Source organism: Rattus norvegicus, chromosome 15, assembly GCF_036323735.1.
Source record: "Rattus norvegicus strain BN/NHsdMcwi chromosome 15, GRCr8, whole genome shotgun sequence".
Taxonomy (NCBI): domain Eukaryota; kingdom Metazoa; phylum Chordata; class Mammalia; order Rodentia; family Muridae; genus Rattus; species Rattus norvegicus.
This window is the reverse complement of record NC_086033.1, coordinates 36,300,054-36,312,678: the sequence shown is the minus strand read 5'-3', so window position 1 is coordinate 36,312,678 and position 12,625 is coordinate 36,300,054.

Here is a 12,625-nt window from a genome sequence, read left to right as displayed (position 1 = left end):
AGAAGACTTCCGCAAATCAGTGTGTCCCAGATATAATAACACCATTGTGCACAAACTCATCCTGCTACGGTTGGCTGCACAAGACCTGCGCACAATCACGCCAGCAAAAATTCCAGCATGAATGAGGGAAGGGCTCATGATGTCCTGTCTGTAACTGATGAGCTATTGGAAATTAAAGACTACTAGTGGAGGGGAAGTCAATTTTCTCTAGGGAGGTAACCCCTGATAGGTTGCCCATGCTCCAGTGAATGGCCTTACACCCATCAACGTACAGGCAGCACTAAATGGGATCAGCAGGTCAATAAAAATATGTGCAGCAAGTTAAGACAAGGTGACGCCGAGCACAAGAAGAGTTGGAAGGGGGAAGGAGTAGAGGCTGGATTAGATCAAAACACGTGCATGAAATTCTCAAACAAGAAATTAAGGTGAAGAATCCTGACCCAGGATTTTACTCAGACTGTTGGCTTGCTGGGTTTCCTGGCCTGGACTTTGACAGTTCCAAGGTAAACAGTAAACTGTAACAGTACTAGACATGTGAAGTATGATTAATAAACAAAACCTGAGGCTTCAATTTCAGGGGCAGTGTTTCCATAACTATTTTCTCTGATCCGATTTAAAATAAGGATTTGGATCGGACTAAGTCTTACTAATGTTATTTTTCGAGTTAATCAGCAAGCAAAAATTTGTAGTATTAATTTTAACTCGATCAATATCTAGGAGGAAATTTTCAGAACTTTGATTATACATTTACAATTCATCCATCTGCTAGTGATTCTTTAACATTCTTAAATGCTACTTCATCAGAGCTTAGCTTTCTGATATTAATGACATTTTTGTCATTATAGATTTTATATACATGTGTACAGAGTATTTATACACATACACACACATATATACATACATACGTGTGTGTGTGTGCGTGTGTGTGTGTGTGTGTGTGTGTGTACCATATGTGATGTGTGCCCTGCTACAAAGTCTATAGAAGTACTGAATATAGAAGTACAGGACACGAGCTTTGATTTTGAAGCTGTTCCTATTCTATTCTAGCGACCTAGACCAGTACCAGCTTTAACGACAACTACTGCAAGGGCACCTACAAAATATATTAAAATTCTTAGATAGAAGAAACCACTAATGATCCTAGCATTTGAGAGCCTGAGGCAGAAGAAACACCAGGAGTTCAAGACTCTCCTGGGATAGATTTTGAGACTCTGTCTCAACTCACCACTATGCAAAAAAAGAAAGAAACTAAGCAAACACAAACACTGAAGACAGTGCATTACAGGAGCTGCAAGGGACCACTACGGGTATAATTATTTTAGGTTGCAAAGTCAGTTACCAAAAGGTCACCCTTCCTACCACAAACAACTCCCCATATCTAGCTAGCAAGTAAATAAGCTGCTACCCCCTGAACCACTTGCCCATGGACCAAAAACCCTGGATATTCACTGAGCTCCACTCATAATCCTTATTTACAGTTGACATTCTAGGTCTAGAGAGAAGCCTTCAAGGTTACCCTGGTTACTCTTCCGGAGGACCCAGATTCAGTTCCAAGCACCCACAAGATAGTTTACAAGCATCTGTAACTCCAGTTCCAAGGGATATAACACCTCCTGGTCTCTGTGGGTACCAGGCACACACAAACACATACATAAAATAAAAATAAATAAGAATCTTAAAAAAACTTAAAATATATATTCCCCAGCACAATGGGGTAACCACAGCTCACAAGAACATGTATAATTTATAGAGAACTAGAGAAGGTTCCTAACACTTTCTCTAGTTGACACTGTAGACAATGTCTAGTTGACATTAGTCAAATACAAATTAATATTGCGTGTTTTTGCATAGTGATTAACTTGAAAAACGGCATTAGTAAGACTTTATTTGATCCAAAACTTAATTTTAAGTCAGACCAGAGAAAATAATCATGGAAACTTTGCCTCTGAAACTGTAGCCTTAGTTTTTTGTTTATTAATGATGTTTTGGGTGATGGTTATACAAATCATGTCATTATTTCACTGCCCAAGTAGGCTTTATCCTCTCTTCTTAACCCAGGGATTCACTCATTTAGCTGAGCTTGAATTATCTGCTAACCAGATCTCCTTCTCGAAGATACATTGCAGACTGGCGCAGGGTCAACCTACCTTCCCCAGTGACCATTGGTTTAAGTCAACTATAGGTGGCTTCCCATTCACTCAGCTACTTCACCACGACCTGTGAAAAACATAGCCAGAACCCCAACTCCAGAGGACAATGAGGTCAAATAGATTAAGAACTTTAATGCTAAGCAAAGTGAAGTCCTTCTGAATTGGACATAATGCCAGAGAAACTCTTTGGGAAAACTGTCCCTTACTCCCTATAGTGGTTTGAATAAAAATGGCCCAAATAAGCCCATAGGGTGTGGTGCTATAAGGAGGAGTGGCCTTGTTGGAGTAGGTATGGTCTTGTTGGAGTAAGTGTGGCCTTGTTGGAATAATTGTGGCTTTGTTGGAAGAGGTGTGTCACTAGAGGGTTGGCTTTGAGGTTTCAGAAGCTCAAGCCTGGCCAATATGTCACTGTCACCTCCTGCTACCTGCAGATCCAGATGTAGAACTCTCAGCTAGCCCTTTAGCACTATGTCTGCCTGTCTGTTTCCTGCCATGAGAGTAACGGATTAAACATTTGAACTGTAAACCTGCCCCAATTAAATGTTTTCCATTGAAAGAGTAGTTGTGGTCATATTACAAGCTGAATACAATGAAGAGTCCCAGAACATGTGATTTTCCCACTAAGAAGAGTCCGGCTCACCTATGAGAAGTGCTTTGCTTTCGTAAGCCAACACTGAATAAATAGTAAATAAATTCACAGTTCTAAATATTAAATAAATGTACTTGTTATTTTTCTTCTAACATGACAAAATGTCTTTAAGGAAGAGTTTATTTGCCCTCACTGTTTAGGAATAAATATAGTCCACCATGGTAGGGAAGACTTGGTGACAGAAGTATGAAGTGGCTGGTCACATTGTAGCTACAGTCTTGAAGCAGAATGTGGACACAAAGTAGCACTGGGCTCTAGGAAACCCATGTTTAAACACATGACTCTACAAAGGACCTTTCACACTCAAACAACAACATTCCACCCCTGGCCACCATAGGTTCATAGACACCTTATAGTACAAGTTGTATTCAATCCAGTTTCAAAAGTTCTCATGGCTTTTACCGGTTCCAACACTGTTAAAAAGTCTAAAGTCTCTTCTGAAGTTCAAGGCAATTTCTTAACCATGAATCCCTGATTAAAGTTAAATAAGCAAACAAACAGACAGATAGATGGATGGCAAACCCTGGTTCTAAGTATGAATTATACAGCTCTGCAAAGTAAACATTTCTATCCCAAAAGGGAAGAATGAAGACATAGCAAGGAAACACTGGGCCAAAGCAAGACTAGAACCCAGCAGAGCAAATACCAATGTCTGTAGCTCTAAGTTCAGCATCTGAAGCATCTGTGGAATCCTCTGGGCTCTGCAGCCTGAGATATCCCCACTCCACTGCTTTTTCCAGTTGCAACACAAGTAGACATTTTCTTGGGATAGCTCTACTCTGTAGCCTGCAGCTTTCCTCAGTAAATGCCTAGCAATCCAGGCATCTCCAAAATTCTGGGACCTACATTACAACTTCCCATCTTTGAGAAATGATATGTGAAGGCCTCTTTTGGGGAAATCTGGTCTTGCCAGACATTACCTGTCTTCCATATCTCTCTGGAACTTTGGTGCAAATCTCCCTGATCCCTTCATTCTTCAGTCTTTCATGACTGAAAAACCAGTGCCCTATAGTCTATATTGACAGGTTCTCTTGACAACTCGAGGGGTCTTGGGAGCCCTGTGGAACAGCTGCAAAAGGCCCTGTGTGCCTTTGAAGTTGATCCTAAAGTTCTCTGGGTGTCTTCGTTAAGGAGGATTCCCCCTTCAGCAACATTCAAGGCAGGCATGGGACTGAAGGAGCTGAGAGTTCTGAAGGCAAACAGAAGACACACTTCCTCCAACAAGGGCTACACCTATACCAACAAGGCCACACCTCCTAATAGTGCCACTCCCTGGGTCAAGGATATTCAAACCACCACAAACTACTATCCATATTTACTCAGCATTGTCTTCCAAACTCCCACCAGAGTGACCTCCAGGCTCTGTTTATGTCATTCTAGAACTTAAGCTTACCGCACAAACTCTTCTGCATTCCTCTGGCAAAGGAGTCCAAAGGTCTATGAACCACATGACCAGGTTTACCGCAGCAATAGCCCCATTCCACAGTGTTACTTGTCTGGATTAGTTACTTTTTTTCCCCCTTTTGCCATGACCAAATACTGCAACGTAGTTGGAACAAAGAAGCAACATAAAAGGAGAATGTTTTATCTCAGCTCATACTTTGAGGGGCTATAGGTCATCGTGGAAAGAAAGGTACACAAGCAGATGGTGGGAGTTTGCAGCTGAGCCTCTTAACTTTCCACACCTTGTCAGAACAGAAGCAGGGAGCAGACAGGAAGTGGGGCCACTCTATACAACTTTAATGCCTGTTTGCAGTGACCCACTTCCTCTGTCATGGCTCCTCCTCCTAAAGGTTCCACAACCTTCCAAAACTAGCTGGAGTCCAAGTGTTCAAACACATAAGTCTCTGCAATGAATTAAATATTAAAAGCACAACAGATGTTTAAGATGCTTTTTTATTTGTATTTACCATTTTCCCTTGGTTATTTGAACCAAAACAGTTCTTATAATAGAAAGAGGCTCCTCCCACCCTTTCTTTTCAATTAATACACACACACACACACACACACACACACACACACACACACACACACACACACAAACTATTCTTTAAAAGACCAACACAAACTTATTGGAAAACACTCCAACAATCAGAAGCACAGGAGGTAAAAGCAGTGCTATGCTCACACTCAGGTCTTCCGTGCTCAACTGAACCTTTCCAAAAACACCCTCATAGACACACCAGAGATCTACAGCTGTGGTGATTCTAAATCAGTCAACCTGACAAGGAAGACTGATCATGACATCATTCTGCATATGGAGACTTCTTTTATATGTTTCTAATACTCAGCTCAGACAGAAAGATAACCCCAGAGGCTGAGCGCCTCGTCAGTGCTCATCCAGGGGTCCTGATGCTGCCTGAAATGCAGTCACTGCCCTCAGCTTGCTCACACTGTATGACAAGTGTCAATCTCTCAGCAAACTAGAGAAGTGTGGAGTCAGGTGGGTGGACTGGCTTCGCTGAGCCCTGGTGTGAGGCTACACTGCCTCTTTCACCAGCTTTGTCCCTAACCAACTTGGCTGCTCTCAATACCTGCCTAACTTAAGAAATAAAATAGCTTTAAACGTTCAAGAGCATGTCTTCTGGAAAAATACATTGGCTATGTATTTGAAAACTATCGTTAGTAGGTGCCCACATCATGTGAGTGCACATGCGAATGGGCAACACACCAAGAAGTTTTGAGGCAGCATCACGAATGAATGTTAAATCAATTAACATCAGACAACAAAAAAATTACTTCTGTATAAGCCCCACCCTGACCTCCAAGTCAGGTAAACACGTTTGTTTCCTGGATACCCAAGGCTATATGCTCTTCTACATGTGTCTTCTACATGTGTCTCACTAAGACAATGATTTACTACTTACGTATGTTAAATATGTTTACAGCTGCTTCATGTTTTAGAGATACTCTCCATGACTGTGATGATTAATTTTACGTATTAATTTGACTAAGCTGTGAAGTGCCCAGATATTTGGTCAGACACTTTGCCTGCGTGTGTTGTAAGGGTGTTTCTGGATAAGATTGACATTTTAATTGGTGTTCAGAAGAAAACAGATTGTCCTCCCTTACGTGGGTGGGCTTCATCGATGGAAGGAAGGCCTAGACAGAACAAAAGCTGAGGAAGGAAGAGCTCCCTCTGCCTGGCTGCCAGTCTCTCAGTTGACGTTGGTCTCCTGCCTTGGGACTCAGATCTGAAAATCCTAGTCCTCCTCAGCTTCTGCTGAAACTGTGACATCAACTCCCATGAATCACTACCCCCCATGTAAATCTTCAGACTCCTCAAACTCCATAATCACACAAGAGAATGATATACAGTAAATAATATGTTAATAGTGGGGAGCAGTGAGCATCCCTAATCTAAAATCTAAAATCCAAGGTGTTCCAAAATCTGAACTGTTCTGACCCCCAATATGATGCCAGAGTATGAAATCTTATACTGTGAAACATTATTTTCTGCATAAGATTATTTGAAATGCAGTTTTTAAATTAACTGCAAGATATTTGTGCAATATACAGATAGATAGATAGATAGATAGATAGATAGATAGATAGATAGACAGACAGACAGACAGACAGACAGACAGACAGATGAAACATAGATGTTTTAGTGTTTATACTTGGGTATCACTGCCAAGATACCTTATATACAAGAAAATACTACAATATCCATTACATTTCTACCTCTCAGAATTTCAGGTATAAGGCACATTGATGGACAATATTGATTATCAGCTTGACAGGATTTATCACCATGAAGGCAGATTTCTGGATATGTCAGTGAGGGCTGTTCTAGGTGCGGTTGGCTCTGATGGGAAGACCCATCCTATCAGTGAGCAGGACAAAGCTCATTGGCGCATTACACTTCAGTCATGCTGGGGAGGATCCTGCTGAGTGTAACGTCACAGGAAATCCGCAGTCCAGTTAAGGTTGAAAGATAAAAGGTTAAATCATACGCAGTAGACCGTACACAGGGAAAAGCAATCCAGCACCCATCTCCATTGCTCTCTGCGGATACCACGTGACCACCTGCTGCCTTGACTGCCCTGCCACGGTGAACAGTACCCTTCGAGTGGGAGCCGAAACAAACCCTTCTACCCTTAAGCTGTGTTTGTCACGAGTTTTGTCATGGCCATGAGAACAGTAAGGATGGAAGAAGTATTAACCCTGAATTTCAGTTCTCCGCCATTTTTCAGGAAGACTGCTTTTTCTTCCATCAACGTTGTGCTCTAATTCCCACCGTCACCTGCCACTTGTTTACGTTTAGGACCCTCCCCTTCATGTTTGGCTTGGTTTATTTTGTGCTTTCTGCTCATGGGTAGGAAGGAACTCTTTAACTGTGTGAGTGTCACCAATGGGGCTCATTGCAAGCAAAAGGACAGATCTCGTCGCTGCGCTTCCGTTTTCTTCACCTTTTCACCTTAACTGTACTACGGATTTCCTGTGACGTTACCCTCAGCAGGATGCTCCCCAACATAACCAAGGTGCAATGCTGCCAAGATGGAGAAGCTTTGTCCTGCTCACTGACACAGCCAAGTCTCCAGAAGGGGAGCTGGTCCATGTTAAGTGCTCATGAGGATTTGTTGATAGACTGAACGAACGTCTTTCTCTCACTGTTTAATGCCACAAATCAGCAGATTACCTGACAAGCGTACCAATTAAGGTAAAGAGCCAAAAAAAAATCATAATTTTGATAGTTATCCGGATGTACAATAGCACCTCTCAGCTTTCTGCTGGAGTACACGGAGAAAAATGTCAAGTTCTATACAGCAATCTGTGTGGCTGCTTTCCAAATTTTTCTCACTCTGAAGACGTTTTATATTCATGGGCCTTGATGTTATGGCAATAATTCTGCTTTCAACCACACTTCATTTCTGGTTTCTAAAAAGCTAGGCACCGTTTTTTGTGCCAATTCCCAGCGGGGCTATTATTGATGAGTCAGCGGACTCGTTGGCTTCATAAGTCAATGACTGTTGAGCCTTGGATCAGGAACCACTTTTTGAACTACAGGCTAAGCTAATGTTTTTATTTTTTCTTTGTGAGTGGTTATCGTCTGCTCGACTTTGTTATACAGCACTGAGATCTTCAGAAAAAATGTCCTTGGCTTGGAGATACGAACTAGGGTAGATTGACTCTCAGATAAGATAAATGTCACCTCTTCCCTTTGCCCTGGATTCTTAGTAAATTTGCCATTGTTCTTTAAGTTATGCAAAAATGAGAGAAACCTAGAAGAGAAATCTGAACAACTAGGAAGGCTCCATTAGACCTTGGCAGAGGCCCAAAGAGACCACCAAGCTTGCTCATAAATGTGCAGTGTCTAATAAAAATGTGATGGTTATTATTATTATACATTTATTGAGTACAAAAAAATGCACTAAATTAAAAAATGTATACTCTCTGCTTTTCATATCTCCTGATGGGGGTATAGAAACTGCTGGCTATTTGTTTGTCCCGGTAACTGGCTCAATGTCCTCATAGATTGTGGCTGCCAGGAGTCACCACCCAACTCAGATGCTGAAGTTTCCGAGGGACCATAGCGAGTCACTTCACTTCACCCTGGTGCCATTAACTTCAGATCAATTCTAGTTCCTGAGTGGAGGTGGGTTGGTTTTGTTTTTTTGTTTTTTTGTTTTGTTTTGTTTTTTTGCCAAATCCATAGAGTTTTCTTGTATTTTTCCAAAAGTTTCTATTTAAGATTCCAAAGTAGGCAATTTGTTTCTTTTTTAAAATATCTACTTTTATTTATATTCTGTGTATGAATGTTTCGCCTGCAGGTGATGTAGGTGTGCCATGTGCATGCAGGGTCCTAGGAGGCCAGTAAAGGGTATCAGACTCCACGGAAGTGTGTTACTGACAGTTGTGAGCCACCCTGTGGGTGCTGCAAACAGAGCCCGGGTCCTCTGAAAGAGCAGCCAGTGCTCTTAACCCCTGAGCCAACTCTGTGCCCCTCAGTTTGCTTCTTAACCTAGGACAGAGTTGGCTCCCTGTATCTATCTGTGGTGGATGTATCACCAAAGTCATCCTGGACTACCTTAAGCAAACTCCCATTCAAGTTAGGAAGAAAGTTACACACATACAATGCAATGCCCCAGGCAAGCATTTCCCAACTCTTAGGCAACTGGTCTTAAAGGTATACACAGCGAATGAGAGGAAATCACAACCCGCATTTGACACCTGGAATCGATACCGTGTGAACCACGTGCTATCTCTAAATGAAGCCACAAGAGTAACACACAGTCAGGAGAAAGCTCTCCTTAGAAACAAGGTGAGGCAAGTTAGACTCCAAAGAGCTAAATAACACAATTTAAAAATGGAGTACAGAGCTAAACAGGAAATTAGCAGAGGAATCTCGAATGGCCGAAAAGCACTTTAAGAAATGTTCAACACCATTAGTCATCAGGGATATGCAAACCAAAAAGACCTTAAGATTCCACCTCACACCAGTCAGAATGGCCAAGATCACAACCTCAGGTGACAGCATATGCTGGCGAGGATGTGGAGAAAGAGAAACACCCCTCCGTTGCTGGTGGGATTGTAAGCTGGTATAACCATTTTGGAAATCAGTCTGGTAGTTCTTCAGAAAATTCAAAATAGTTTTACCTAAAGACCCAGCTATACTGTTCCTGGGCATATACCCAAAAGAAGCTCCACCATACCACAAGGACACGTGCTCCACTATGTTCATAGCAGCCTTATTCATAATAGCCAGAAGCTGGAAACAACCCAGATGTCCCTCAGCCAAAAACATGAGTCCAGAAAATGTGGATCACTTACACAGTGGAATACTATTCAGCTATTAAAAACAAGGACATTATAAATTTTGCAGGCAAATGGATGGAACTAGAAAATACCACCTCGAGTGAGGTAACCCGGATCCAAAAGGACACGCATGGTCTGTACTCACTGACCAGTGGGTAGCAGCCAGGAAGTACAGGAAAATCATGAAACCATCCACAGAGCACAAGAAGTTTAACAAGAAGGAAGGCCCGAGTGAGGATGCTTCAATCCCATGTAGAAGGAACAGTGGAACATGGGGGAGGGAGGAATCAGGAGAGAAGCCCAGAGGGCCAGGAGAATGATTGGAAATATGCAGCTTCCTGGGGTAGGAGTCAGGGGAACCTCTAGAAAGTTCCAGAAACCTGGGATGTGAGAGGCTCCTAGGACCCAGTGGATGTGGCCTTAGCAGATGCACAACAGTGGGGAGATGGAACTGAAGAGACTACTTCCAGTAGATAGACTGGGCCCCCAGGGCAGGGGTGGAGTCACAAACCCACCTTCAAATTTTTTGACCCAGAATTGTTCCTGTCAAAAATAAAATACAAAAATGCAGGGAGACAAAAATGGAGCAGAGACAGAAGGAGAGGTGACTCAGTGGCTAGCCCAACTTGGGATCCACCCCATGGGTGGGTACCAAACCCTGGCACTATTACTGCTGCTATGTTGTGCTTCCAGACAGGACCCTAGCATGGCTGCCCTCTGAGAGGCCCTACCAGCAGCTGACTGAGTCAGATGCAGATACTTAAAGCCAACCGTTGGACTGAGAACCCAGTGGGAGAGTTGAGGAAGGATTGAAAAAGCCAAAGGGAATGACAATCCCATAGGAAGAACAACTGTGTCAACTAACCCAGACTCCTGGGAGCTCCCAGAAACTAAGCCACCAACCAAAGAGCATGCATGGGCTGGTCAGTGGCCCCTGGTACGTATGTAGCAGAGGACTTCCTTGTCTGGCCTCAGTGGGAGAGGATTCCCCTAATCCTGTAGAAACTTGATGCCCTAGGGAGTTTCTACATAGGCATCTACAGGATGCCTGGTGTAGGGGAGCACCCTGTCAGGGGGGAGGGGGCGGTTGGGGGGGAACACCTCTGGGATGAAGGACTGGGAGGGGGAAAGCATTTGATATGTAAATAAATAAAATAATTAATTAAAAATTAAAGGAGAGAGAGAGAGAGAGAGAGAGAGAGAGAGAGAGAGAGAGGCAAACCTGATGGTTTCCTTTCCTCAGTGAGGGCAGCCAAAGCAGAGGACAAATGTTACAGGACCCAACTTGACTGGGCACTGTTAGCCCAGCATACCTAAGGCAGCTGCTGAAAAGGGAGACTCCCTTTTGCACCTACAATTATTTTCATGCACTAATAATATACATTAAATTGGTCATTTGTGAGCTGAATTCAGCACTGGCTCCTCATTTTGACCGAATAAGGGATCATTTTCTAGCGAAATTATATTTTACAAGCAATTTCTGTGTCTGCATACCTTAGCTGAGACAAACGCCTAACACTACAAATGACAGCTAGAGCTCTCTTTAACACTCGGGACAGCATTGGGGATGCAGCTCGGTGGCGGAGTGCTGACCTCGTAAATACCCTAGGTTGGATCCCGTGCACTGTGGAGAACCCAGAACAAATGGAGGTGACTAGGTGCATCTGTTTCTTCACCTTCCATCTTTAATCTTTACTCTCCTAGGACTGTAAATCAACACGAACCATTAAACGAACTCCAAACACCTTTTCTTGTTTCTTCTTCTAACTCTAGCAATTTTTCTTTTCTTTTCTTTTCTTTTCTTTTTTCGGAGCTGGGGACCGAACCCAGGGCCTTGCGCTTGCTAGGCAAGCGCTCTACCACTGAGCCAAATCCCCAACCCTTCTTCCAACTCTAAATCAGTTAACCAAGTGCTCTCAAAGAAAAGCACTGTCATGGTAAGCAAGACTCAGTCTGGCCTCATCGAGGAAGCTTTTCTTTGTAGCACACGGAGGCTCTTATAGAGATTCACAACCGGCTGGGATGAAGAGAATAAATAGCCATATCCCATACGCCCCCATTGCAACCCCAACACCTACGGCTCTGAGAGCATCACAGAGGGAGTAACACGACTGTAAGAGCCAGAGGCTCAGGATGCCTGCCGCGATATAGCATCTCCTGCATACAGCAAGACTGCTGCCCCCGTTAAATCTCAGCAATACGGCTATGTAAACCAGGCTTGCACAGTGACAACATCAGTTGATAAGCCAACATGCATGGAGGGAAATTCACATGGATCCCCACCCCTCACTCACAGGCTACAGGCAATCAATGGATGCTGACAGAGAATCAGTCTTCTTCAGGGATGAGCCCCCTGATACACTGTCCAATCCTAATTGGTCAGCCCTAGCCACTCGTACGTTTGAATAGCACCAGGTCATCTAAGGAGGTTTGTGAGGCAATAATAATGATAGAAGAAGAGAGAATGAATCTGGAAGTGAGTTAGGGAGGAGCTAAAGAGGAGGGGAGGAGAGTGGAAATGATGTAAATACAGTATGAAACACCAAAACTAAAAAATAAAATAAAATAAATTGAAAACTTAGTTTATTTTTGAATCCACCTAATTTTCCCAGCTTGTGTTTCCTTAGGTAGTTTTATACTCAGTAATATTTTTGCATGCCCAGGTACTCAGTAGTAGAACACTTACTTGGTATGCAAAAGACCCTTGGATCAATCCTAGCACAGGAAGAAAATACACGCACACACACGCACACGCGCACACACACACGCACACACACATGCACGCACACATGCACGCGCACATGCACGCACATGCACACATACACACACATAGCGAAACACAAATAAATGCTTTGCAATTCATTCACCACCCCTGTCTTTCCACAGAAGATAGATAGTCTATGCGTCCATATGACGCCAAATTCAGTAGTGTGTTAAATTCAGTGAAAAATAAGTTAACCATGTCGCTAAGGAAATAATTCTGGAGGATAAATAGTACGAAACTATTCTCAGTATCAAGCCTAGGATGAGGTAAGTGACATGTCAAGGTCCAGGAGGATCAAGAGGC